General features: G+C 39.5%; 1 protein-coding gene across 1 annotated transcript in view; it reads left to right on the top strand.

The window, feature by feature from the left end:
* Positions 1-14,654: 14,654 nt before the first annotated feature.
* Positions 14,655-27,086, top strand: part of MPP7 (MAGUK p55 scaffold protein 7) — a 284,148-nt gene continuing 271,716 nt past the window's right edge. Inside the window, exon 1 of the mRNA XM_055092545.1 lies at positions 14,655-15,107. The gene's annotated coding sequence lies outside the window, so the exon portion shown is untranslated. The remainder of the gene's footprint in view (positions 15,108-27,086) is intronic.

Raw genomic sequence — 27,086 nt, 5'->3', positions numbered from 1 at the left:
ACAAGTTTTAAATAATTTTCAGTTTTTCAGTGTTGGTCAATGTGGTGGGTGAAATGTGGCATCTTGTTTCTTTCATTTGCATTTCCTCAATGAAGAAATAGTTTAGTCTACTGGCCACTCATATTTATTTTGCGAATTGCTTAGACCTGTGCTGTCTAATTTGATAATCACCAGCCAAATGTGGACACTGAGCACTTAAAAGGTGGACAGCCTAAATTGGGTTGTGCTGTCAGTGTAAGATACACAGAAATTTCAAAGACTTGGTCTAAACAAAAGATCTCACTAATATTTTTATATTGGTTATCTTAATATCTCATTAATATTCTTATATTGATTACATAGCAATATAGTAAGACATACTGCTTTAAATAATTTTAATGTGACTAATAAAAAATTTAAAATTACATATGTAGCTCACATGATATTTCTATTGGACAGAGATGACTTAGATTTTTCTTTTAATTGGGTTGATTATCTTTTTCTTATTGATTTATAAGAGCTCTTGATATTTTGTTAATCCATATTTTTTGACTGCTATATTTATAGCAAATATTTCTTCCCCATCTGTAACTTATTTTTTACCTTGAATTATGGAGCCTCTTGCCATACAAAGGTTGTAAGTTTTTAAGAATCTGCCCATTGGCTGGGTGTGGTGGCTCACGCCTGTAATCTCAGCACTTTGGGAGGCCAAGGCGGGCCGATCATGAGGTCAAGAAATTGAGACCATCCTGGCCAACTTGGTGAAACCCCGTCTCTACTAAAAATACAAAAATTAGCAGGGCATGGTGGCACGCACCTGTACTCCCAGCTACTCGGGAAGCTGAGGAACGAGAATTGCTTGAACCCAGGAGGCGGAGGTTGCAGTCAGCAGAGATTGTGCCACTGCACTCCAGCCTGGCAACAGAGTGAGACTCCGTCTCAAAAAAAAAAAAAAAAAAAAAAAGAATCTGCCCATTATTTTTCTTAATTTCTTCCAGATTTTCACCATGGTGAAATCTTTCACCATGCCAAAATTACAAAAATAACTTCCTGTGTTTTCTTAAAGTTATTTCTTTCTTTAATGTTTACTTCTTTTAGGTACCTGAGTTTTTTTATTTGTTTGTTTGGTGTGAAATAGCAGAAGTTTTAAAATTTGTATTAAATTGTAGGGTAGGTAGGCAAAAGAACACACATCAGATATGTACATAGTTGGATTTTCAGTGAGTGATGGTCATTGGATTGCTTATTCCATATGAAAACCAATTCTCCTAACATCATTTTTTGAGCACTCCTTGCTTTTCCAAATGATGTGAATTGGCTCTTTTCACATGCAGTATAACATTTCTGTAACAAATGAAGCATTTTGAACTCTTCCTCCGTCTCATCAGTATACTTGATTATTCCTGCACCAGACTCTCACTATTTTAATTACCAATATTTTATAGAATGTTCCTATATCTAGGAGATCAAACCTTTTCACAGATTTATTCATAGGAATGGTCTTTTCCAACAAACTTCAGAATCAGTTTACCAATATCCAAATTAAATTCTGTTAGAATTTTGATTGAGATTGCATTGACCATATAGATTACTTTGAGGGAGAATTTACATGTTTGCAATATTACTCCTATGCAGGAACATGATATATCTCTTCATTTATTTATGTCTTTAAAATGTGAATCAATAAAATTTTATATTTATTTTAATATCTGCCTTATGCTTTATGTATTAGGATTTTTCTTAATGATTTTCTTGTTCTTGTTACAAGAAAGAAACATTGATGATGTTGAATTGATTTTCTTAACTCTATGTTTTATAATTATGTTGTATCCAATCAACTTAGTTGAGTGTTCTTTTGGTTCTTTAGTTTTTCACTTGATTATTTTTGATTTTCTGGATACACAATTATGTGATGCCATAGAGCTGGCTTATGCCAGTTTATGAGACTTGATTATTAAGTTTTCAGAAATTTTGTGAGGTGGTTGTTAAACATAGCCATTATTAAGAATTAAATTATGTAAATAAACTAAAAAATACATTAGAATGCCAATAATAATTTAAAATAAGCAAAAAATGTTAAAAAAGAGTTAAATTATGTAAACTTACAATTAAATAGATTATATAAAAGACTAAGGTAATAAATGCTCAAAACTCATCATGTCCTAATTGTTTTCTTACATTTTACTATTATCTATGCTCTTGAGGTTATTTATTTCTTCTGTTTCTATATAATGGAAATTCTTTATGACAGTATGCTATTGTGTCTCTTCCAGCTCCACATTCAGTGATGTCCCTCTGGTAGGTTGAAAGCAACCATCACAGGAGTACTGTATTTACACTACAGAAACCAGCAAATGTTACCATTTAGGTCTTGATTTATTGTTTTGTTAACTGTCTAGACTTAATAATGTAATGGAGAAAATGTTAATAATGGAAATTTCTATGGTTTGGACATGGTTTGTGTTTGTTTCCACCAAAACTCATGGTGAAGTTTAATCCCCAATGTGGTGGTGCTGGGGGTCAGGGGATGGGTCCCTCATTAATGTTTTGGTGCCATTCTCACAGTATTGAATGAGTCCTCACTCCAATGAGACTGGATTAGTTCTCGAGGGAACAGAGTAGTTCCCAAGAGAGTGGGTTGTTATAAAGCCAGGATGTGTTTCAGATTTTTGTCTCTCTTCACACATGTCCACTTCCCCTTTGATGTTCTCTACCACGTTATGATGCAGTACAAAAGACCTTGCCAGAAACCAGGGCCATGCCCTTGAACTTCCCAGCCTGCAGAACTGTGTGAGCTAAATAAACCTCTTTTCTCCTTTCTCTTTCTTTCTTTCTCTTTTCTCTTTCTTTCTTTCTTTTTTTCCTTTCTTTTTTTTCTCTCTTTCTTTTGTCTTTCTTCTTTTCCCTTTCTTTCTCCTTCCTTCCTTCCTTCATTCCTTCCTCTTTCTTTCTCCCTTTCCTTTCCTTTCCTTTCCTTTCCTTTCCTTTCCTTTCCTTTCCTTTCCTTTCCTTTCTTTCCTTTCTTTCTTCTGTTCCCCAGGCGGGAGTGCAGTGGCATGATCTTGGCTCACTGCAACCTCCACCTCCTGGGTTCAAGCGATCCTCCCACCTCAGCCTCCCAAGTAGCTGGAACTGCAGGTGTGTGCCACCACATCCAGCTAATTTTTTGTAAATTTTTTTTGTACAGACTGGGTTTCAATATGTTGCCCAGGCTGGTCTTGAACTCTGAGGCTCAGGCAATCCACGTGCCTTGGCCTCTCAAAGTGCTGGGACTATAGGTGTGGGTCACCACACCTGGCCAAACCTCTTTTCTTTATAAATTACCCAGTCTCCGATATTTTGTTAGGATGACACAAAACAGACAACACAGAGATTAAACTTGGGAATGTGTCATACCTGTAGTCATTACATTGTGAAAAACACAAAAAATTTAGGAAATAAATACTCTTGAAGTATTTGAAAACGATTTTTCAATTTAACCAAGAAGTTGCTCATATCATTGACCAACAAGTGAAGTTCAGGCAAGTTGTTTCACTTTAATTTTAAGTTGTTCCATTTTAATTTTAAGTTGTTCATATATAAATAAAACCATCAACCAACATTCATACTGGGAACGACACTCAGAACCAGTTGTTTATCATATATCATCATACCACTGATTTTACAGCATATAAATAATGAAAGTCTCTCTTTCAAATATTACATCTTATCTTTGCATCTACTGCATTGGCTAGGGCTCTAATACAATGTGGAATAACAGCAGTGTTTCTCGACATTCTTGATTTGATCCTAATTTTAGTGTTTCTATTTTGTTATTAAAAATGATGTTGTTCTGGATTTCTGGTAGATATTAGTGAGAGTTCTGGAATTTCATTTGAATACTTTCCTTCCTACATACTAATAGGAAACTTCTGCTGCTGGTTCTAGGAAAATTTCCTATTAAAAAAAATTCTTCCATTTTCTACAATTCTTTATTTTCCTTCCAAATTGTATGACCATATGGATTCCAGAGTCCTAGCAACACTTGGCACAACATCACACTTAAACAAAACACCTCTTGTGGCTCCCTGAAAAAACATGCCTATACTCCTTGTTTCTACTCCCTAGCCCATCATTACTCTTATGTCAATTTATGCCACTCTTATGCCATACGTGATTTGTTCCCTGTACCCACCCCACACCACTAAAACTCCTCAAGTTGAAGTTATCAGAGACCTCTATTGTACCAAATCCACTTGGTAATTCACTGTCCTCATCTCAGAGCATTAACTATTATTATCCACTTGACCATCTTTCCTTCAATCCCTCTCTCTGCTTGGCATCTGGGGCATCATGCTCTTTTGGCCTTATTCCCTCTTCATTGGCCACTCCTTTTTAGTTTTCTTTACTTGCTGTGTTGGTCTGTTCTTGTGCTGCTATGAAGAAATACCAGCTCCTGGGTAATTTATAAAGAAAAGAGGTTTAATATGCTCATGGTTCTGCAGGCTGTGCAGGCACGGTGCTGGCATCTGCTCTGCTTCTGGGGAGGCCTCAGGAAGCATTTACTCATGGCGAAAGGCAAAGCGAGAATGGGCGCATCACATGGCAAGAGTAGGAGCAAGAGAGGGAGTAAGAGAGAGAGAAGAATGAGGCCCTAGACTCTTTTAAACAACCAGATCTTGTGTGAACTGAGTGAGAACCCACTCATCACCAAGAGGATGGTGCTAAGCCATTCATGAAAGATCTGCCATATGACCCAATCACCCCCCACCAGACCCCACCCCCAACACTGGGGATTACATTTCAGCATGAGATTTGGAGGGGACAGACATGCAAACTATATCACTTACTTCTCTTCCTCATTTTTGTCTCTGTATGTGGAAAGTCCTGGTGAGCTTGAGCTTAGTCCTCAGCCCTCTTTTCTACCCAGTTCGATGGCTTCAAGTACAGTTTATTTGCTGACAACTTCTACATTTATGTTTGCCAAACTTCTTTCTAGAGTGTTCAAATACATACTCCTATATCCATTTGGATATCTCAGAGACATCTCAACCTTAATGAAGCCAAAATCATACTTTTAATTCTGAGCCCTTCCTCCAAGTCTACTCCGTTTTCATCATTCCTTTCTTAGCTAATGACACTATTATTGGCTTATACCACAATCTATAACTCACACAGGATTCTGTTCTTCCTCTCGCTTCCACAGTGGGTTTGTATAAACCAAACCCTACAGCCAAGTAATGTGATACACTTAATGAAGGGTTGGTAGCTATATCCCCTTGGTCAAATCCAGTTTGCTGCCTGTTTTTGTAAATAAAGTTTTATTGGAAAGCACCATACAATTCAATTGTGTTTTGTCTATAACTTCTTTTGTGCTATAATGGCAGGCTGAGTAGTTGAACAGAGATCATATGGAACAGAGATCAAAAAGCTTAAACTATTTACTATCTTGTGTTCACTATAGAAAATGTTTCCCAACTCTTCTTTTAATCAGCTGGAATACCTCTGACCCAACCTGAACTATGGTTGGGTCATATGTTTATGTTGAAACATTTATTTGCTGACAACTTCTACATTTTTTATGACAATGTTTATGTTGAAAGTGTTTCAGTTCTCTGCCATGTTATATCAAACTACCACCACATTTTGTGGCTTAAAACAATCATTTGTTGTTGTTCATGATTTGTAGATTGTAGATCTTCTGTGTCACATGGTATTGGCTGGAGAGCTAGACTTGGTGGTTGGAAGGTCCAGAATTGCTTCACTCCCATGGCTGACAGTTGGTCTCTACCTGGGTCTTAAATGGGGCTGTCAGCTGAAACCCTCATTTTTCTTTGATGTGGATCTCTCCCATGTGACTGCTTGGACTTCCTCAGAATATGTCAGCTAGGTTCCAAGAATGGGCATTCTTAGAGAACAATCACCAATATGCAAATTCTTATGAAGCCTCTGCTTTGCAACATTTAATAATATCAATTTGTGAGGAGGAGGGACTGCTCCTCAACTCATTCTATGAACCAGCATCATCCTGATACCAAAACCTGGCAGAGACACAACAAAAAACATAAACTTCAGGCCAATATCCTTGATGAACATTGATACAAAAATTCTCAACAAAATACTAACAAATAGAATCCAGCAGCACACCAGAAAGCTAATCTAACATGATCAAGTAGGATTTATCCCTGGTATGCAAGGCTGGTTCAACATATGCAAATCAATAAACACGATTCATCACATAAACAGAACTAAAGATGAAAACCACATAATTAACTTAATAGATGCAGAAAAGGCTTTGGACAAAATTCAACATCCATTCATGTTAAAAACTCTCAACAAACTAGGTATTGAAGGAACATACCTCAAAATAATAAGAGCCATCTATGACAAACCTACAGCCAAAATCATATTTAGTGGGCAAAAACTGGAAGCATTTCCCTTGAAAACTGGCACAAGGCAAGGATGCCCTGTTTTATCACTCCTATTCAACATAGTGTTAGAAGTCCTGGCTAGAGCAAACAGATGGGAGAAAGAAATAAAGGGCATCCAAAAAGAAAGAGAGGGAAGTGAAACTATCCCTCTTTGCAGGCTACACGATTCTATATCTAGAAAACCCCATAGTCTTACCAAAAGCTCCTTGAGCTTTTAAGCAACTTCAACAAAATTTCAGAATACAAAATTAATTTACAAAAATCACTGGCATTCCCATACACCAACAACAGCCAAGCCAAGAGCCTAATCAGGAGCCCAATCCCATTCGCAATTGCCACAAAAAGAAGAAAATACCAGGAATATAGCTAACCAGGAAGGTGAAAGATCTCTACAATGAGAATTATGAAACACTACTCAAAGAAATCAGAGATGACACAAATGGAAAAACATTTCATGCTTATGGTTAGGAAGAATCAATATTGTTAAAATGATCATACTGCCTGCTATTCCAATCAAATTACTAATGACATTTTTGACAGAACTGGAAAAAATGACTTTCAAATTCATATGGAACCAAAAAAGAGCCCAAATAGCCAAGTCAATCCTAAGCAAAAGAACAAAGCAGGCATCACGCTACCTGACTTCAAACTATACTACAGGGCTACATTAACCAGAACAGCATGGTTCTGGTACAAAAACAGACACATAGACCAATGGAACAGAATAGTTATTCCAGGAATAAGACCAAACACGTACAACCATCTGATCTTCAACAAAGCTGACAAAATAAGCGACAAGGAGAGAACTCCCTATTCAATAAATGGTGCTGGGATAACTGGCTATCCATTTGCAGAAGATTGAAACCAGCCCCCTTCTTTACACCACATACAAACATCAACTCAAGATGGATAAAAGACTTAAATGTAAAACCCCAAACTATAAAAACCCTGGAAGACAACATAGGCAATACCATTCTGGACATACGAAAGGGCAAATATTTCATGATGAAGACACCAAAAGCAATGCAAGAAAAGCAACAATTGACAAATGGGATCTAATTAAACTAAAGATCTTCTGCACAGCAAAATAAACTATCAACAGAGTGAACAGACAACCTACAGAGTGGGAAAAAATTTTTGCAGACTATATCTGACAAAGGTCTAATATCCAGTATCTACATGGAACTTAAACAAACTTACAGGAAAAAAACAAATCACCTCATTAAAAAGTGAGCAAAGGCATGAACACTTTTCAAAAGAAGATATACGTGCAGCCAACAAGCATATGAAAGAAAGTCACTGATTATTAGAGAAATAGAAATCAAAACCACAATGAGGTACCATCTCACACCAGTCAGAATGGCTGTTATTAAAAGTCAAAAAATGACAGATGCCGGCAAGGTTGTGAGAAAAGGGAACACTTATATACTGTTTTGGGAGCATAAATTCGTTCAACCATTGTGGAAAGCAGTGTGGCAATCCCTAAAAGGGCTGAAGACGGAACTACCATTTGACCCAGCAATCCCATTACTGGGTCTATGCCCAAAGGAATATAAATCATTCTATCATAAAGACACATGCACATGCATGTTCATTGCAGCACTATTCACAATAGCAAAGAAATGGAATCAACACAAATGCTCCTCAATGATAGATTGGATAAGAAAATGTGGCACATGTACATCATGGAATACTATGCAGCCATAAAAAAGAACAAGATCATATCCTTTGCAGGAATATGGATGGAGCTGCAGGCCATTATCCTTAGCAAACTAACACAGGAACAGAAACAAATAACCACATGTTCTCGTTTGTAAGTAGGAGCTAAATGATGAGAACACATGGATACAGCGAGGGAAACAACAGATGTGGGGGCCTACTTGAGGGTGAAGGGTGCGAGGGGGAGAGGATCAGAAAAAATACTTATTGAGTACTAGTCTTAGTACTTGGGTCATGAAATAATTTGTGCAACAATCTTTCGTGACGTGAGTTTATCTATAAAACAAACCTGTACAATTACCCCTGAACCTAAAATAAAAGTTTTTTAAAAATTAATTTGGCCCAAACTGGTCACATGGCCAAGTTCAGAGTAAATGTGAGAGAGAAATACACAAAGGTGTGAGTATGGGAGGTATGGTTCGTTGGGACCCCCAAAATACAGTGTACCTCATGGTGGTTCCCTAAAAACCCAACAAAAGACTGAATGAGTGCTGGGCAGAGTTTTAAAAAATGTCTACTATGAGCTACTAAAGTTTTAACTTACTTAATTTGAATAAAATGTTGAATTTTATTAAACCCTTCTTTAGCACTTTTGAGTTGGTTATATAATTTTTTCTTTTAGTTTATTAATATTGTTTCACAGTTACATAAATTCATTTAAAAAATTAATTCATTTAAAATTTGGACTATTATTTGATTCCTGGATAGAACTTTTTAATCATAATATATTATGTACTGTAGGATTCAATTTTCTAATAACTTATTTATGACTTTTGCATTTAAGATTGTAAATAAGATTAGGGGATTTCAATTCCTCTGGGAGGCCACTGGTGGTCCTGATACTGCAGCTTCTGTTGCATGGGACCTGCTGTGGCTGCCTGAATCGTAGAGAGGATGCCAGGACACCAGGAAGCTGGAAATGGACTCAGTAGGCTTTGAGAATGTGGCTGTGAACTTTACCCAGGAGGAGTGGGCTTTGCTGAGACCTTCCTGGAAGAATCTCTACAGAAATGCAATGCTGGAAGCCTTCAGGAATCTGGTGTCTGTAGGAATCAAATGGAAAGACTAGGACATTGAAAATCTGTCCCAAAATCTTGGGAGAAAGCTAAGAAATAATATGGTGGAGAGACTCTGTGGATGTAAAGAAGGAGTCAATGTGGAGAAACCCACAGCCAGAAAGCAGATTGTCATCTGAACAAGAAAATTCGTACTGGAGTAAAACCATGCAAGGCAGTGTGTGTGGAAAAGTCTTTGTACATCATTCATTCCTCCATAGGCACATGAGCTCACTCTGGACACAAACAATATGAGTGTGGTGGGGAATATGGAGAAAAGCCCCATAAACATAAACAATGTGGGAGAGCCTCCATTTCTCCCAGAAGTGGTCCAAGACTCATGGTAATATGCCCTAGAAAGGGATGTTATAAATGCAAGCTATGAGGCAAAGCCCTTAATTTCCGTATTTATTTCACAATGAACTCATATTGGAAAGAGGTTCTATAAATGTAGAGAAATTGTGAGAGCCTTCACTGTTTTCATTTACTTTCAAATACATGAAAACATTCACACTGGAGAAAAATGCTGTGAATGTAAACACTGTGGAAAAACATTTGATTGTCCCAGTTCCTTTCATTTTAATTTTTAATTAAATTAAATTTATTTTTTGAGGTGGAGCCTCACTCTGTCACCCAAACTGGAGTGCAGTGGCGCGATCTCAGCTCACTGTAACCTCTGCCTCCCGGGTTCAAGCAATTATCCTGCCTTAGCCTCCCGAGTAGCTGGGATTACAGGCGTGCACCACCACATCTGGCTGATTTTTGCATTTTTAATAGAGATGGGGTTTCACCAGGTGAAACCAGGCCAGGCTGGTCTTGAACTCCTGACCTCACATGATCCACCTGCCTTGGCCTCCCAAAGTGCTGGGATTCAAAGGTGTGAGCTAATGCGCCTGGCCCTAGTTCCTTTCAAATACATGTTAGAACTTACACTGGAGAAAACCCTTACCAATGCAAACACTGTGGTAAAGCATTCATTTCTTCAACTTACCTTTGGACATATGAAATCAGAGCTCATGTTCTCGAGAAATCTCATGAATGTAAGGAATGTGGGAAAAGACGCAATTGTTCCAGTTTCCTTTGAAGACACAAAAAAACGCATAGTGCAGGAAACCTTCATGAATGTAAAAAATGTGGTGAAGTCTTTAGATGTCCCACGTCCCTTCAAGCACATGAAAGAACTCATATTGGAGAGAAACCCTACGAATGTAATACATGGGGCAGAACCTTTAATTATCTCAGTTCCTTTTGAAGACATGAAAAAACTCATACTGGAGGAAAATCCTAGAATGTAGAAGGTGTGGTAGGACCTTTGGGTGGTGCAGTTCCCTTGGAAGACATGAAAGGACTCACACTAAACAAAAACCCTATGACTGTAAACAATGTGGGCAAGTCTTCAGTTTTTAAAATTACCTTTGACTACAGGAAAGAACTCATTTTGCCCAGTGCAGCCAGTACTTTGAAAGACTGAGGCAGGAGGATCATCTGAGTCCAGCAGTTTGAGACCAGCCTGGGCAACATAACAAGACCTTGTATCAAAAAAGAAAAAAGAAAAAAAATTGACTGGTCGGGTGGTATGTGCTGGTAGTTTCAAGTACTCAGAAAACTGAGGCAGGAGGATTGCTTGAAGCTGAGAGATGGAGGTGACAGTGAGCAGTGAGCTGTGATCACAACACTGCACTCCAGCCTGGCCAACATAGCAAGACTCTGCCTCAAAAAAAAAAAAAAAAAGAAAAAGAAAAAAGAAAGAAAGAACCTCATTTATACAGGAGAGAAATCCTGTGGATGTACAGAATGCATTCAATTTTCCCAGTTTTCTTTAAAGACATGAAAAGACCCACCCTGGAAAACAATTCAAAGAATATAAAAAGTGTAGTAAAGGCTTCAGAAGTCCTGGTTCCATTCAAAATCATAAAAGGACTCACACCGGAGAAACCCCCCCTAAATGTAAAACATATGGTAAAGCATTTAATGTTCTCAGTTGCTTTCCAACATGGGAAAGGGCTCTGGAGAAAAATCCTATGAATATACAGAATGTGGGGATGCTTTCCTTGCTGTCATCTCCATTCAAAGACACACTGCAATGCACGCTGGAGATGGACATTATAAAATAGAAGAATGAATGCTGGGTGGAAACCTTAGTAATATGGAAAATACAGGAAAGTTTTCCATTTTAATATTTACTTTAAAAATCATGTGAAAACTCCCACTGGAAAGAAATCCTGAAAATGTAAGTAATTTGGAAAACCTGATGTAAATTAATTATTGTAAAAGGCTAAAAACTCCACGAATGAATTATGATACAAAGTTATCAATATATGGTGTTTATCAGTGGCTCATTCTTAAAGAGGATTTCTGGAAGATGGATTTCTATTTTTTTTTTTTTTTTTTTGAGATGGAGTCTTGCTCTATTGCCCAGGCTGGAGAGCAGTGGAGCAATCTTGGCTCATTGCAACCTCTGCCTCCCGGGTTCAAGCTATTCTCCTGCCTCAGCCTCCAAGTAGCTGAGACTGCAGATGCCTGCCACCATGCCTGGCTGATTTTTGTATTGTTAGTAGAGATGGGGTTTCGCCAAGTTGGCCAGGCTGGTCTCGAACCCCTGATCTCAGGTGATCCGCCCGCCTCGGCCTCTCAAAGGGCTGGGATTACAGGCGTGAACCACCCTGCTCAGCTGGATTTCTACTTCTTTTGCAAGGAAACATTGTGTTGAGAATTCTGTATGTACTCTTTAAGCCATGGTACCTGAGGCTTAATAGGAAGTGTTTTTATCCTAATACAGTTAAAAAAATTTTCTCTATCCATTTTAAAGTGTGTTGGATCTATAGGTGAATTGAAATTTATTTTTATGCAGTGTTTAATTGTTCTGTGATTAATGGGCCATTGAAAAATGAGACTTTGTGAATTGAGATTTTCTTATTGGTGTTATGTGGCAAGTTCTGGATATTTCTAACCCAGTATGTATATTCCGTTTTCCTTTATTATGGGGAAAACTACTGCTTTGACATGACTCTTTATTCCATTTTCTTTGCTAATGAAGAGCTGGTGTCAATTTGTAAGTACGTCAAGTTTATCATACACCATTGTCTCATGGGAGTCATTTACATTTGTTGTCCTTTTTTTGTCACTATTTCTGAGTATTATTTGGATAGTTCATTCTGAATTAAAGACAGACCTGTGATATCACAATATTTTGTGTCTAATCTGATGGAGAAAGCATTTAGTCTCATGGTCAAGTATGATGTTAGCTGTGGTTTAAAAATAAATTCCTTAATTGAGTTTGAAAAAAAATAAGATTAGTCTGTAATTCCATTATATTTTTCTTTCCTCTTCCCTTCCCTTTCCTTCTCCTCTCTTACCTCTCCCTTCCTTCCTTCCTTCTTCCTTCATGATTTATATAAGATTGTGCTTGTCTTGTTTTGGCTTCAGGGTTAGGTTGATTTGAATCCCAGCACTTTGGGAGGCCGAGGCCGGTGGATCATGAGATCAGGAGATTGAAACCATCCTGGCCAACATGATGAAACTCCATCTCTACTAAAATACAAAAAATTAGTCAGGCGTGGTCATGCTGTAGTCCCAGCTACTCAGGAAGCTGAGGCATGGGAATCGCTTGAACCCAGGAGGTGGAGGTTGCAGTGAGCCAAGATCATGCCACTGCACTCCAGCCTGGCGACAGAGAGAGCAAGACCTCGTCTCAAAAAAAAAAAAAAAAAAAAGAAAAAAAGAAAAATGAATCAGAAAGTTTTGTTACTCTGCTCACTGCAGTAAAACAAAGAATCTCTGCAGGCAGGAACTTCTTTTTGCTTACTGCTGTATCCCCAGCTCCTAAAACATAAAAGGAGTTCAATAAATAGTTACTGAGTAAAATGAATGAATCTTCCTCAAAACATTGGTAGGTTATACCAGATGTGAATGTGGTGCTCTTTCCTGTGAGTTTTTGGTGTGTGTGTGTGTGTGTGTGTGTGTGTGTGTGTGTGTGGTGTTTTGCTACTTCTTCAAATACTTCTAGGTTTATGAATTTTTTTTTTCTTTTTTTTTTTTTCCCAGACAGAGTCTCACTCTGTCACCCAGGCTGGAGTGCAGTGGTGCCATCACGGCTCACTGCAACCTCCACCTCCCAGGTTCAAGCAATTCTGCTGCCTCAGCCTCCCAAGTAGCTGGGATTACAGACGTGCACCCCCACAACTTGGTTACTCATATTTTTCTGAAAAGTAATTGATTTCACCTAGACTTTCAAATGTATTAACATAATGATATACACAGTCTTTCTTTTCATGTTTCTTATTTATTTATTTTAGGGACAGGGTCTTGCTCTGTCACCCAGGTTGGAGTGCAGTGGCACTATCATAGCTCACTGCAGCCTAGAACTCCTGGGCTCAAGTGATCCTCCCGCCTCAGCCTCCTGAGTACCCAGGACTACAGCCGCATGCTGCCACATTCAGCACTTTCTTATAATTTTAAAGTATTATTCCCCTGTCTGGTTTTAGTTTTTATTTGTATCTTTTCTCTTTTGTTCTTGAGTAGACTTTTAAAGGATTGCTAATTTTATTGGCTTTTTAAAAGAAACAGATGTTTCTAAAACTCTGATTTCAGATAGAAGCAGAAGTTAATAAGAACTTTCTGGCCAGGTGCGGTAGCTCACGCCTGTAATCCCAGCACTTTGGGAGGCCGAGGCAGGTGGATCACGAGGTCAGGAGATTGAGACCATCCTCGCTAACATAGTGAAACCCCATCTCTACTAAAAATACACACACACACACACACACACACAAATAGCCGGGTGTGGTGGCCTGCGCCTGTAGTCTCAGCTATTTGGGAGGCTGAGGCAGGAGAATGGCATGAACCTGGGAGGCAGAGCTTGCAGTGAGCCGAAGCTTGCAGTGAGCCGAGATCGCACCAGTGCATTCCAGTCTGGGCGAATTTTTTTTTTTTTTTTTTTTTAATAGACAGGGTCTTGCTCCGTCACCCAGGCTAGAGTGCAGTGGTGTGATCACAGCTCACTGCCTGTTTGAACTCTTGGGCTCAAGACATCCTCCCACCAGGCCTCCCAAAGCACTGGGAATACAGGTATGAGCCACTGCACCTGGCCAGTAAAAGTTTTTATAATTACTTCAGTTGAATATTTAGATAATATATATTTTCTATCTTTTAGGTTTTTCTAATAATAAATTGAGGCTATACATTTTCCACTGAGAATTAATTTGATTACATCCTTAAGTTTTTAGATCCAGGACTCTAATTTTTATTTCTAATATCCTATAATTCCACTTGATATCTATCATTCAAAAGATCTTCTGATGGCTACCATTTCCCTTTTACTATGCTGTTTTGGATTTAGCTTTTTGGTAGCCAGACTTCAAGGTAGCCCACATCCCTTATGTAGTCATCTCCCACACGGGATCCGAGTTAGTCTGCATGATTAATACAAGATGGCAGAAATGATGACATGTGGCTTCTGAGGCTACTTCATAAAAGACCTGTGGCTTCGCGTGAACCCAGGGGGCGGAGCTTGCAGTGAGCCGAGATCACGCCACTGCACTCCAGCCTGGGTGACAGAGCGAGACTCCGTCTCAAAAAAACCCCCAAAAACGTGTGGCTTCTGCCTTGTCGCCTGTCCCTGGGATTACTCCCTCTGGGAGAAACCAGGTGTCATGTCAAGGGGACACCCAAACAGCTCTGTGGAGAGTTCAGTGCCATGAGGGACTAAGGTCTCCTCCCACAGCCGTGCAGCCGTGTCGGGAACTTGAGGGTGAATCCCCAAGCACAGTGAAATCTTCGGATGACAGCAGCCCCAGCAGCATCTTGATTGCCGCCTCGTGAGTGATCCTAAAACAGAAACTTTCAGCTAATTTGCCTCCTCATTTCTGACCCACACAAACTGAGATTCAAAAACGTGTTGCTTGTGTTAAGCCCTCAAGTTCTGGGGTAATTTGTTACACAACAATAGGTAAGTAATATAATTTAAAAATATATTTTATCTCATTTCAATAGGATTTTGGAAGGGTGAGAAAGAAAATGTATGGGATGAGTCTGTCTTCCTAAACCAGAATCCCACTCTTTCTTTAGCTTAAAATATTTCCCATCACCAGGGTCTTAACTGTGTAAATAAAACATTGATATTCACAAAGAGAAAAAGACTGGGAGAAACAGATGTTCCTAAAGGGAAAGTGTTAATATTTAAATTCCACACAGCATTTTAACCCTTGTAGATTTGTATCTCTACTAGGGCACACAATTATTTATATCAGAACAAATAAACGTCAAGCACATTGACTTGAGTATAAACACAAGAACATTGAGGTCAACAGGTTGCTTGGCAACTAAAGAAAGAAGCAAAACAGTAGCTTCACTCAGACACCGTAACCATCATCTCATCCTGGATGCAATTGTTGTGGTTAACAGTTGAGTATTTAGTGGTGATGGGGAGTCAACTATCATGTTCTCTCTTGTTTTGTCCAGATCACGTTATTCTTATGTATAATATCTTGAATTAAAATGATTACTTTTATTCTGCTCCTTTAGTTGTTCTAAAACTTTGTTTTACGAATTTTTCGTCTTTCATTTTCTCCTTCATCTCACCTCCTTGATGACTCGGCCACTATTTTTTTTTTTTTTCTTTTTTTAGACAAGGTCTCACTCTGTCACCCAGACTGGAGTGCAGTGGCATGATCTTGGCTCACTGTAACCTCTACCTCCTGGGTTCCAGCAATTCTCCTGCCTCAGCTTCCCGAGTAGCTGGGACTACAGGCGTGTGACAAAATGCCTGGCTAATTTTTTCGTATTTTTTGTTTTAGTAGAGACAAGGTTTCACTATGTTGGCCAGGCAGATCTCGAACTCCTGACCTCAAGTGATCCGCCCGCCTTGTCCTCCCAAAGTGCTGGGATTACAGGCATGAGCCACCGCACCCGGCCCCCTTGGCTACTATTATGTCTCCACTGTGCAGCCCATACAAAAATTTCTCGGCCCAAATTTTTCAACTACATCTGGGTTTGGATGTCTGGGAGGAAACCTCTGCTTTTCCTTTGTTTCTAGATAGACTTAAAAAAATTAATTCCACCTACTTTACATGTGTCTCACTGGGAAATGTGGCTACATGTATCTCTTTTCAAATGGAAACTGTTTCCTGCAAAATACTTGAAAAAGTTACATTGTAGAAAATTAGACTGTAATTCTCTGTGCTGCCAAATTTGCACCAGACTTTAGTTGCAGTATTTCCTGCTTGTTGTAGTTTCACAAATGTACAACGTTGCATAACGGAACATCTGAGACCTACATGTAACCTTTTCCTGTTACTTCTGAGTGATTTACTTCAGCTGAAAATTTATGATGTGTGCTAAACAGGATAGTATAATTGCAGAACTCAAGAATTAGAATAGCGGCCAGGCGCAGTGGCTCACGCCTGTAATCCCAACACTTTGGGAGGCTGAGATGGGTGGATCACCTTAGGTCAGGAGTTCAAGACCAGCCTGGCCAAATGGCAAAACCCTGTCTCTACTAAAAATACAAAAATTAGCTGGGTGTGGTGGCGGGTGCCTGTAATCTCAGCTACTCCAGAGGCTGAGGCAGGGAGAATCACTTGAACCCGGGAGGCGGAGGTTGCAGTGAGCTGAGATCATGACATTGCACTCCAGCCTGGGCAACAGAGTGACACTCTCTGTCTTAAAATAAATAAATAAATAAAAAGAATTAGAATAGTGTATTCCAGAATATTGAAATTTTAACACATTAGGTTAAAGTTAAGTCGAATTCTCACAATGCCATAAGCATAGCCTGTGTACCCAGACATGAATGGATTCAAATCTTAGATGTGTGTATCAGCTGTTGGACACTTGACATGGTTTCCTCTGTACAAAGCAAATAGGGCCAGGCACGGTGGCTCATGCCTGTAATCCCAGCACTTTGGGGAGCTGGGATGGGAGGATTGCTTGAGGTTGGGAGTTTGTGACCAGCTTGGGCAACATAGTGAGACTCTGTCTCTATATAAAAATAAAAGAATTAGCCAGGCATGGTGGCACGTGCCTGTGGTCCAAACTACGTAGAAGGCTGAGGTGGGAGGATTGCTTGAGCCCAGGAATTCAAGGCTGTAGTGAACTATGATTGTGCCACTGCACTCTAGCCTGGGTAATAGAGTGAGACCCTATCTCAAAAAATGGGGGGCAAATAATAACTTACCTTACAGAGTTGTTTCAGAGTTAAATGTAGTAACATATTGAAGAGTAAGTGCTACAATTTAAGTGCTCAAAACCTGTTGATTTTATACATATGCACAATACTATGATAGTTTTCTAACTATACTTATTTCTAACAGGTTTATACTATTTATATTCTAATTCATGCCATTGCACTATTTAGATCACAAAATGTGTGTAAACTGCCAACTGTAAAATAATAACTTTAAAACTCCCATGCTTTGAAATTTTTAAATGATATCCTTTCAACTTTAAGTTACATCATAAGTAAGAGGGAAATATAGTTAGGACAGCACTTAGAGAAATAGATGGGAAATGGAAATACTGCACCCAAGATTAGCCGCAATTTATTAAACACACACACACACACAGAGACACACGCATACATTTGACAAACTGGCAATGTACGTGTCTCAAACATTATCTAAGTTGCTTAAAACGTGGTGTTAATGAAATGAAGACTTGCAGTTTTTTGTAAGAAAAAAACTCCAATTTCTTCTGGTGGCTGGGAAAGGAGCTCAAGAACTGTGGTTGAAGGAATAACCCACACCAGTACCACAGCTGAATAAACAAAGCAAATGCTTGTTCAATTACCAGTGAGTCAGTAGCTTTATATTCTCTTACAGAGGGCAGAAATACAATTTCTAAACATCTGCAACCTGGAATTAGTGCCTGTGACTTCAGCAATACCAAGGAGATGAATTGTAGGAATACAAATTGTTCTCATTTCTATGTAAAGATAATATTTTTTAAGGCCAGGCAAGATGGTTCATGCTTGTAATCCCCGCACTTTGGGAGGCTGAGGTGGCTGAAACACTTGAGGCCAGGAGTTCAAGACCAGCCTGGCCAATATGGTGAAATCTCATCTTTACTAAAAATACAAAAATTAGCTGGGCATGGTGGTGTGCACCTGTAATCCCAGCTACTCAGGAAACTGAAGCACAAGAATCGCTTGAACCCTGGAGGTGGAGCTTGCAGTGAGCCGAGATTATGCCACTGCACTCCAGCCTGGGTGACAGCGAGACTCTGTCTCAAAAAATAAAAATAATAATAATTTTTAAAAACCCTACAAACTGAAAATTGCTTTTTAAAAATATCCTCTTTAGCTTGTATTATAACTCTCATCGCAGGCTGACTGGGTAAATTATGAGCGAGACCAACAATTAGGGTTAAATATTGTACTATTATATTGCATATGTGGTTTCTTGCCTTATAATTCATATCATAATTCATACTTATAATTACTTAAAATAGTTTCCAAGACCTTCTCCTGCATTTGACATTAGGAACTTACCCTTCTAACTTCCCTGAGGCTCCTCCCCTCAGTGAGGTTAGTGTAGAAAGGAAGAGAAGAAGGAAGTTAATTGAAGGCAGGACCCACTCAGTGAGTAGCCACTGAGATGGGAAGCCGGAGAAAGTCTAAATGGACTCTGAAGACATTTCCCTTTTTTCATTAATTCATCAAATATTTGTTGAGCACCTGCTAGATGCTAGATCCCAAGCTAGGTAAACAGTGAACAAAGTAGATATGACTCTGCCCTCATTTAATTTATATTCTAGTGGGGTAGATGGTAAATAAACAAGTATGACACACATAATTTCAAATTGTCCTCAGTGCAACAAAATGAATAGGGTACTGTGTTAAAGAATAACAAGATGGATCAGGACAGGTGCTGTGGCTAGCACCTGTAATACTGGCATTTTGGGAGGCTGAGGCAGGAGGATTAATTGAGCCTAGGAGTTTGAGACTAGTCTGGGCAACATGGGGAGACCCTCATCTCTACGAAAAACAATTCTAAAAAATTAACCAGGCATAGTGGTGTGCACTTGTAGTCCCAGCTACTTGGGAGGCTGAGGTGAGAGAATCATTTGAGCCTAGAAGTTCAATTTTACAGTGAGTTATAATTGCACCACAGCACTCCAGCCTGGGTGACAGAGCAAGATCCCATCTTAAAAAACCAAAACCAAAAAACAAAAAAAGCAACCCCATATTTTATCCTCTGATCCCCCAATAATTCAATAAGACTGTGGCTTTCTTCCTGAGTTCTAGCCACCCCATATTGCATGGGCCAGAGAGTGCTCTTAGAGGAAAAGCCACATAAGTGAAGCTTTTACCCAGTCTCTTCCTGCTTTTTAAAAAAAAGCCTAAAAATTAATAAAAAATATTTTCTGTTTAAAGATGAGATCTTGCTAAGTTGCACAGGTCAGAGCACAGTAGCTATTCACAGGTGTGATCACAGTGCACTATTTGAGCCTATTGTAGACATTTTGGAATTTCTTATCTTCCCAACTCCTGGGCTCAAGCCATCCTTCTCCTTCAGCCTCCCAAGCAGCTGGGATTACAGGTGTGTGCCATTGCACAGTTCAGTTTTGACCTGATTTTAGTCACCCTCCAGTGCCTTCAAATCATTTTCAAAAACTATTTCAGCATTTATAGTTGTCGTTGAAAGGAAGCTCAGCATGATACAAGGTACTCCACTATTACCAACAGGAAAACTCTGCAAGTAGTATTCTTGTTAGTGAGTATTGGCAGGTGTGTTTGGTAGATGCTATGTGGTGCCTGTTGGGAAGCTATTAACAGCACCTCACCGAATTGTCTCATTTATCCTTATTTCACCTCAAAGCAGGAAGAAAAGGAGAAGTATCACTCTTTTCGCTGCACAAATGTGAAAACTCACAATAAAGAGAAGGGAGAAAGGTATTTATCATTACAGCATTTTAGTCAGTGAGCTGGGATTAGACCCCAAGCCTTTATATTTATATTGTTCTTGTTGGACAAGGTTAAAATCTATGAAGCTGTTAAAGCTAATCGGATTTATATAAATGTGCATATCCTCAGTTACTGGAAATCCTCATTTCAGATTCTACATTTTGATCATTTAATTTAAACTACAAATGCGACTCAATTTTGCATTATTCATTAAGGAAAGTTTCTCAGCTGAAAAACTGTTAGAAAAGTATTAGTAAAGTAGCGGTTTTTTTTTTTTTTTGAGACGGAGTCTCGCTCTGTTGCCCAGGCTGGAGTGCAGTGGCGCGATCTCTCAGCTCTCTGCAAGTTCTGCCTCCTGGGTTCACACCATTCTCCTGCCTCAGCCTCCCGAGTAGCTGGGACTACAGGAACCCACCACCACGCCCAGCTAATTTTTTTGTATTTTTAGTAGAGACAGGGTTTCACTGTGTTAGCCAGGATGGTTTCCATCCCTGACCTCGTGATCCGCCCGCCTCGGCTTCCCAAAGTGCTGGGATTACAGGCGTGTAAAGTAGTGGTTTTTAAGGTAACATGTAAAAATCGATACTTTTCCAAGCTCAGAATAGAAAATGAAAATATCAAGTAAGAGAGACAGCATTCCCTCAGTTACAACAACAAACCAGAAACATAAAATCCTTGAGAATTAATAAGGTAATATTCTAGAAATATTGACTATTTTAATGCTTTAGAGCAAGCAATGTTTTGAAATATTGATACTATCTAAATTAACCAATAAATCAAAAGATATTCCAATCAATTGAAGGCAAGGAGGTGGGCAAGGAGACTTGATAGATTAGTTTACAGGTCATTAAGAGGTTCAAGAAGTAGCCAGGGCAATTTTAGAAATGAATAGAAAATATCAGTACCTTTATAATACATTCTACTATGTAGCACAATAAAAATAAAACGTGTTACAATATACAACAATGGTAAAACAGTGTGGCAACATAAAAGCTATAATGGTGAAAACAGTGGGGCAATAAAAAGAAAGAGACATCGTAATGGTATAGTGAGGACAGTATGTGGAAAAGTTTAATATGTAATAAAAGTATTTCAAATCAGTGTCACATAGTATTTCGACAAATAGAAAGACATTAAACAAAGCTGAATTTATACAAAATCTGTGCCAGCTATACAGAAAATGTAAATGCTGAAAATATAACTAAAAGGTATTAGAAGAAAACATGAATCAATATAGTTATAATTTTGGTATAATATCTTTCCAGTGTAACAGAAAAGCACATAAGCCTTTCTACTCTATTTGGAATGTAAACAAACTTTTAATAAAAAAAAAAAAAGTGCTTGCTAGTTAAGGAAAAGTCTCAAGACGGAAGCACTTTTTTCCTCCCTCTGAACTATGAGTAAGTTCGTGACACCCAGAGAGAAAAAGCTAAGAATTCTACCAGAGCTCATAACTTAAACTTATAAACTTAACTAGGGCTTATAAACTTAAACTCTACTAGGGCTTATTTTACTACAGCTTATTAATCTCATCCTTGCCATATTTAAAATTCTGCCCTACTGAAAAAGAGGGAATACTAGAGTTAATGTTCAATTTCAAGAGATTCGAAATTTAAAAACTATGAAATAGACCTCAAAAAACAGTTATTCTATACTTTTTAAGGTGTGAATTTGAACATGGAACCTTCGCATGTAGGTAAAAGTCAGTTGTAATTAGATTTTTATTTTTTTCTTAAAAAAATCAGAATTAAATCTGACTGAGCTGAGATTTTTTTATTAGCCAAGTACCAAGACTGTATTATATTAATGAAGCACTAGAAGTTTGAGTCAAATAAGAAAAGCATTCATGGTTCTCAGCACAGAACAACACTGTACATGAGGACAAAAACGTCTTTGCTGATTGGATGGAGACAGAAGCCTGCATCAATTTCAGCAACTGAAAGATACAAAAACATTTTCTTGTTCAACAGGTCAGGGGACTGAGGGAACCCCAAGTCAAATGCCATTTATTTCCTCTTATCTTTAAGGAGTTATTATCCGAGCTCTTTCGGGTCCATGGAATTCTTCCAGTCACCTCTGTTCTGAATGACACAATCAGTGCACACTCACGAATATAATGTCAGGGCACAATAGCTGCTAGTGTGCTGAGCAGCCAGGCCCTGATTTGGGAATAAAGTTTTCACTTGGTTCTTGACTTGAAAATTCATGTTCTAAACATGTCCCTAGATGGTCTCAGCATGATTCACCCCCATTGGTTAAAAATAGAAACCTCGCTGGAACAATAGGAGCTAGATTAAACAGCTTCTGTAAAATAAATAAATAAATAAATAAACTAGAACTCAGATAAATCCATATATTTGGGTCTTTAAAAACTGTTAAATTAAAAAAAATCAAAAGTTGTTATTTCTGTCTTTATCCAGCTCTTCCTATTAGTCCACGAATTGAAGAAGTTCTTTATCAAGTTTCTAAGCTGGTTTGCCAGTTTTTCTTTTTATGGTCAGATGAGAAGAAATATAAATTTTTTTTTCCAGCTGCAAATCTTTTTCAATTCTTTTGCAAATGACAGTCCAATGAATTTGAAACGAGCTAGGTAGAAGGGGTAATATTTGCATTTTGAATATCTCTTTCCAAAACAACTTCTCACAGTTAAGACTTTTTTTTTTTTTTTTTTTTTTTTTTTTTTTTTTTTTTTACTTCTTTGACAAGTTGAAATCAAAACCTGAGAGGCTCTAAGACTTCCCAGTTCCTAGTTTGGGCTTTGCTGGATGCTGAGCTATTTTTACCCCTGGCTTAGAGCCATCTGGTTTCCCTTTGAAGGTTCACGTTGGTGTTTTTCAGTGCAGCTGGTCACATGTGCTTTGCTTTCCCAAGTAAATGCTGGTGACCTGGGGAGGAATGTATCCAGACTCTCCTGGCATCTCCGTCCTCACCATATCCTTCCCTGGTCATTGATACCGTTCATTGTCATGGCTGAGTCCTGGGCTTAGTGGCCACGAACACTTCAACTCTTTCTTGCATCTAAGCATTGAAGCTTTTTCTGGTCTATGGGATTTAATAGAATATCAGTGCAGCAGACAGAGCCCGGGAGCTGGGGTTCGCAAACTCTCTGGTGAACCGACTGGCATGTACCCTGGCAATGTGGCCCAGCACTTTCTGCCACTTGGCTTTGCTGTTGAGAGCGTTGTGCCAGGTGAATGTTAAGGAACTGAGTGCCTTGTCACAGTAAAACTACGCTGTGGACAGGCAATTTGAAAAATGTATTTTCAAGGCTGACTTAGGGGAAAGAATAAATCATCTTACCATGTGACATTAGCCTTAGCCAGGGCTTGCTCTGCTGATGGCTGTAACTTAGCACTGCCAAGAAAGCCCTTCTAATGATCTGGACTTCCTTGTTTGTCTTTTTCTTTTTAAAATTGAGCCCGGAGCATTGACTGTCACCATTTGTAGAAGTGTAAGTTTCTTTGCCTTATCAACACCTTCCTTCAATTAATATTTATAGAGTGCCTGAAGGATCGATGTCGTACCCACACCTCTGACTTCTCACGTTTACAATTGGTAGCAAGGAGGAACAGCAGCTGCCTTCATTTGTAGCAGCCCTTCTCTGCAAGATGAACAGCGGTCTTTTTATTCTGCCACACTGATTGATTTCCTAAAGGTCTTTTGGTGACAGTGCCTCCCGGAAGTACAGAAAAACCCCAATAATTGATATGGGATTATATAAATAAAAATAGGAGATTTTCACACCTGAAAAACATTTCTCTGCATTATCACGTCTACCCCAAATCTTTGGTGTGCAGCCCCAGAATAGGGTAACCACATACAGAAAGCAGTGAGCTTGTACATGCCTGGAGATGGAGAAGGATGGGCTATGCTGTGTCCTATAAAGTTAACTTAATTACTGCAGGCCAGATTTTTCTCTTTAAGGAATTTTTTTTTTTTTTTTTTTTTGAGATGAGGTCTCAGTCTGTCACCCTGGCTGGAGTGAAGTGGTACGATCATAGCTCACTGCAGCCTTGAACTCCTGAGCTAAAGCTATCCTCCCACTTCAGGCTCCAGAGTAGCTGGGACTATAGGTGTTCACCACCATACCTGGGCCAATTTTTAAATTTTTTGTAGAAATGTGGTCTTGCGGCCAGGCGCGGTGGCTCATGCCTGTAATCCCAGCACTTTGGGAGGCCGAATCAGGTGGATCATTTGAGGCCAGGAGTTTGAGACCAGTGTGGCCAACATGGGGAAAACCCCCTCTCTACTAAAAATACAAAAATTAGCCGGGTATGGTGGTGCATGCCTGTAATCTCAGCTATTCGGGAAGTTGAGGCAGGAGAATCCCTTGGACCGGGGAGACAGAGGTTGCAGCGAGCTGAGATCATGCCACTGCACTCCAGCCTGGGCGACAGAGCAAGACTCGGTCTCCAAAAAAGAAAAAAAAGAAAAAGAAATGAAATGGGATATTACTATGTTGCCCTGGTTGGTCTCAAACTTCTGTCCTCAGGTGGTCCTCCTGCCTCTGCCTTCCAAAGTGCTGAGATTACAGGCATGAGCCACCGCACCTGGCCAAAAATGTTCTTAATATCAGTACAAGTTATTCCTTATTCCCTAGATATCTGCTATTACAAATGCATCTACTACTTATTACAATACTACTTTCAAATACTAGCTAATGTTATTGACTCTGACCATGAGGCAAGCCCTGTGCTAAGCCACATACTGTATAGTGGTTAAGAACACAAGCAGCTGGCACAGTAGCTCACACCTGTAATCGCAGAACTTTAGGAGGCCAAGGCAGGAGGATCACTTGAGCTCAGGAGTTCAAGACCAGCCTGGGCAATATAGTGGGACCTCCATCTCTACAAAATATATTAAAATTAGCCAGGTAAAGTGGCATGTGTCTGTAGTCCCAGCCACTTGAGAGGCTGAGATGGGAGGATCACTTGAATCTGGGAGGTCAAGGCTGCAGCGGGCTGTGAACACAGGCTTTGGAACTGGACTATTGGTTCAAATCTCAGCTCTATCACTTATAGACTTAGGCAAGTCAACTAACCTCTCCATGCCTCAGCTTCTTCAACTGTTAAAAAGGGGCTAATAGCTGATCTCCTAGGATTTATAGTGAGGACTAGATTCACTCCGGGATGTACAAACCAGTGGGTAGAGTTCTGGATACTTGTGAACTTGAATAGGAAAAATTAATTACATCTATGCTCATCAGTTTTTCAAAGTCATGGCATTGTTAAACCCGTCTCCAGTTCTCATTATGAAACGTATTTAAAAAGAAGAATCTTTATTACCGTATTACTTTTTATTCTTTTGGCAGCTGTCTCAGTATATTTGGTTATCCTATATGTTCTATTTTATGCATATAGAATTCTTATTCTGAGAAAGGGTGGAGATGCTCCACTAAATTACAGAAAGGGCCTGTAGTGCAGAAAAATTAAAGAACCCTTGAGTGACAACATGTGCCAAGTACTTAGAACCATTCCTGGTACATAATAATCTTACTATCTGTGTTTTCTATTGTCTTAGTCTGTTTGAGCTTCTATAACAAAACATCATAGCCTGGGTAGCTTCCAGATTACAGAAATTTCTTTCTTGCAGTTATAGAGACTGGGAAGTCCAAGATCAAGGCGCTGGCAGATTTGGTGTCTGGGGAGGGCCTGTTGCCTGGTTCATAGACAACGTCTTCTCTCTGTGCCCTCACGTGGCAGAGGGGCCAGGGAGCTTTCTGGGGCCTCTTTCACTACAGGACTAATCCCATTCAGAACCTTCATGACCTAGTCACAGCCCCAAAGACCCTGCCTCCTAATATCATCAACTTGGGGGTTAAGATTTCAACCTATGAATTTTGGCAGTAGACAGACCATCACAGCTATTGTTATTATCTCATTTTAGTCCTCATAATAACTGAAGAGGTGAATATAGCTATTATCATCTCACTAGGATATATGGTTATGAAGGCAGATATTTTTTCTGTTTTGTTCATTGTGTATCCCTAGAACCCAAAATGTGCATGGCATATAGTAGATATTTAATAATATATAATGAATGTCCACATCCCAATTTTGCAAAGAGGACACCATGACTTGAAGAGGTGGCGTATTATGCCATATTCAGTCACCCGGCATCCAAACCATCAAGCTCCATCAATGTGGCTCCAGGACTGGAGACTGAACTTCATTCATTGTCTCCCAGTCATTTCATGACTCTTTCTCTCTCTCTGTCTATTTATTTATTTATTATTTTTTGTGTGTAGCAACAGGGCCTTGTTATGTTGCCCAAGCTGGTCTAGAACGCCTGGCCTCACGTGATCCCTTCACCTTAGCCTCCCCAAGTACTGGGATTACAGGCTTGAGCCACTGTGCCTAGCCCATTTCACAATTCTTAGAGCAGCAATTTTTCCTAAGCTTAGAACTTGCATACTGGGGAAAACAAAGCCCGGTTTTGGCTGGGATTTCTTTCTTTCTTTTTTTTTTTCCTAGATAGAGTCTCACTCTGCTGCCTAGGCTAGAGTACAGTGGTGCGATCTTAGCTCACTTCAGCCTCCAACTCCTAGGCTCAATTGATCCTCCTACCTTAGCCGCCCAAGTAGCTGGGACCACAGGTGTACACCACCATGCCCAGCTGATTTATTTTTCTTTTTTTTTTGAGATGGAGTGTCGCTCTGTCACCCAGGCTGGAGTGCAGTGGCCTGATCTTGGCTCACTGCAAGCTCTGCCTCCAAGGTTCATGCCATTCTCCTGCCTCAGCCTCCTGAGTAGCTGGGACTACAGGCGCCTCCACCACGCCCGGCTAATTTTTTGTATTTTTAGTAGAGACGGGGTTTCACCGTGTTAGCCAGGATGGTCTCGATCTCCTGACCTTGTGATCCGCCTGCCTTGGCCTCCCAAACCGCTGGGATTACAGATGTGAGCCACCGTGCCCGGCCCCTATTTTTCTTTTTTGTAGAGATGGGTCTTATTATGTTGTCCAGTCTGGTCTTGAACTCCTGGCTCAAGCAATCTGCCTGTCTCGACCTCCCAGAGTGTTAGAACT

The sequence above is a fragment of the Pan paniscus genome, chromosome 8 (genome assembly GCF_029289425.2).
Source record: "Pan paniscus chromosome 8, NHGRI_mPanPan1-v2.0_pri, whole genome shotgun sequence".
In the NCBI taxonomy this organism is placed as follows: domain Eukaryota; kingdom Metazoa; phylum Chordata; class Mammalia; order Primates; family Hominidae; genus Pan; species Pan paniscus.
Note: the sequence above shows the minus strand (reverse complement) of the source record. Positions and strands in the feature narration are given on the sequence as shown.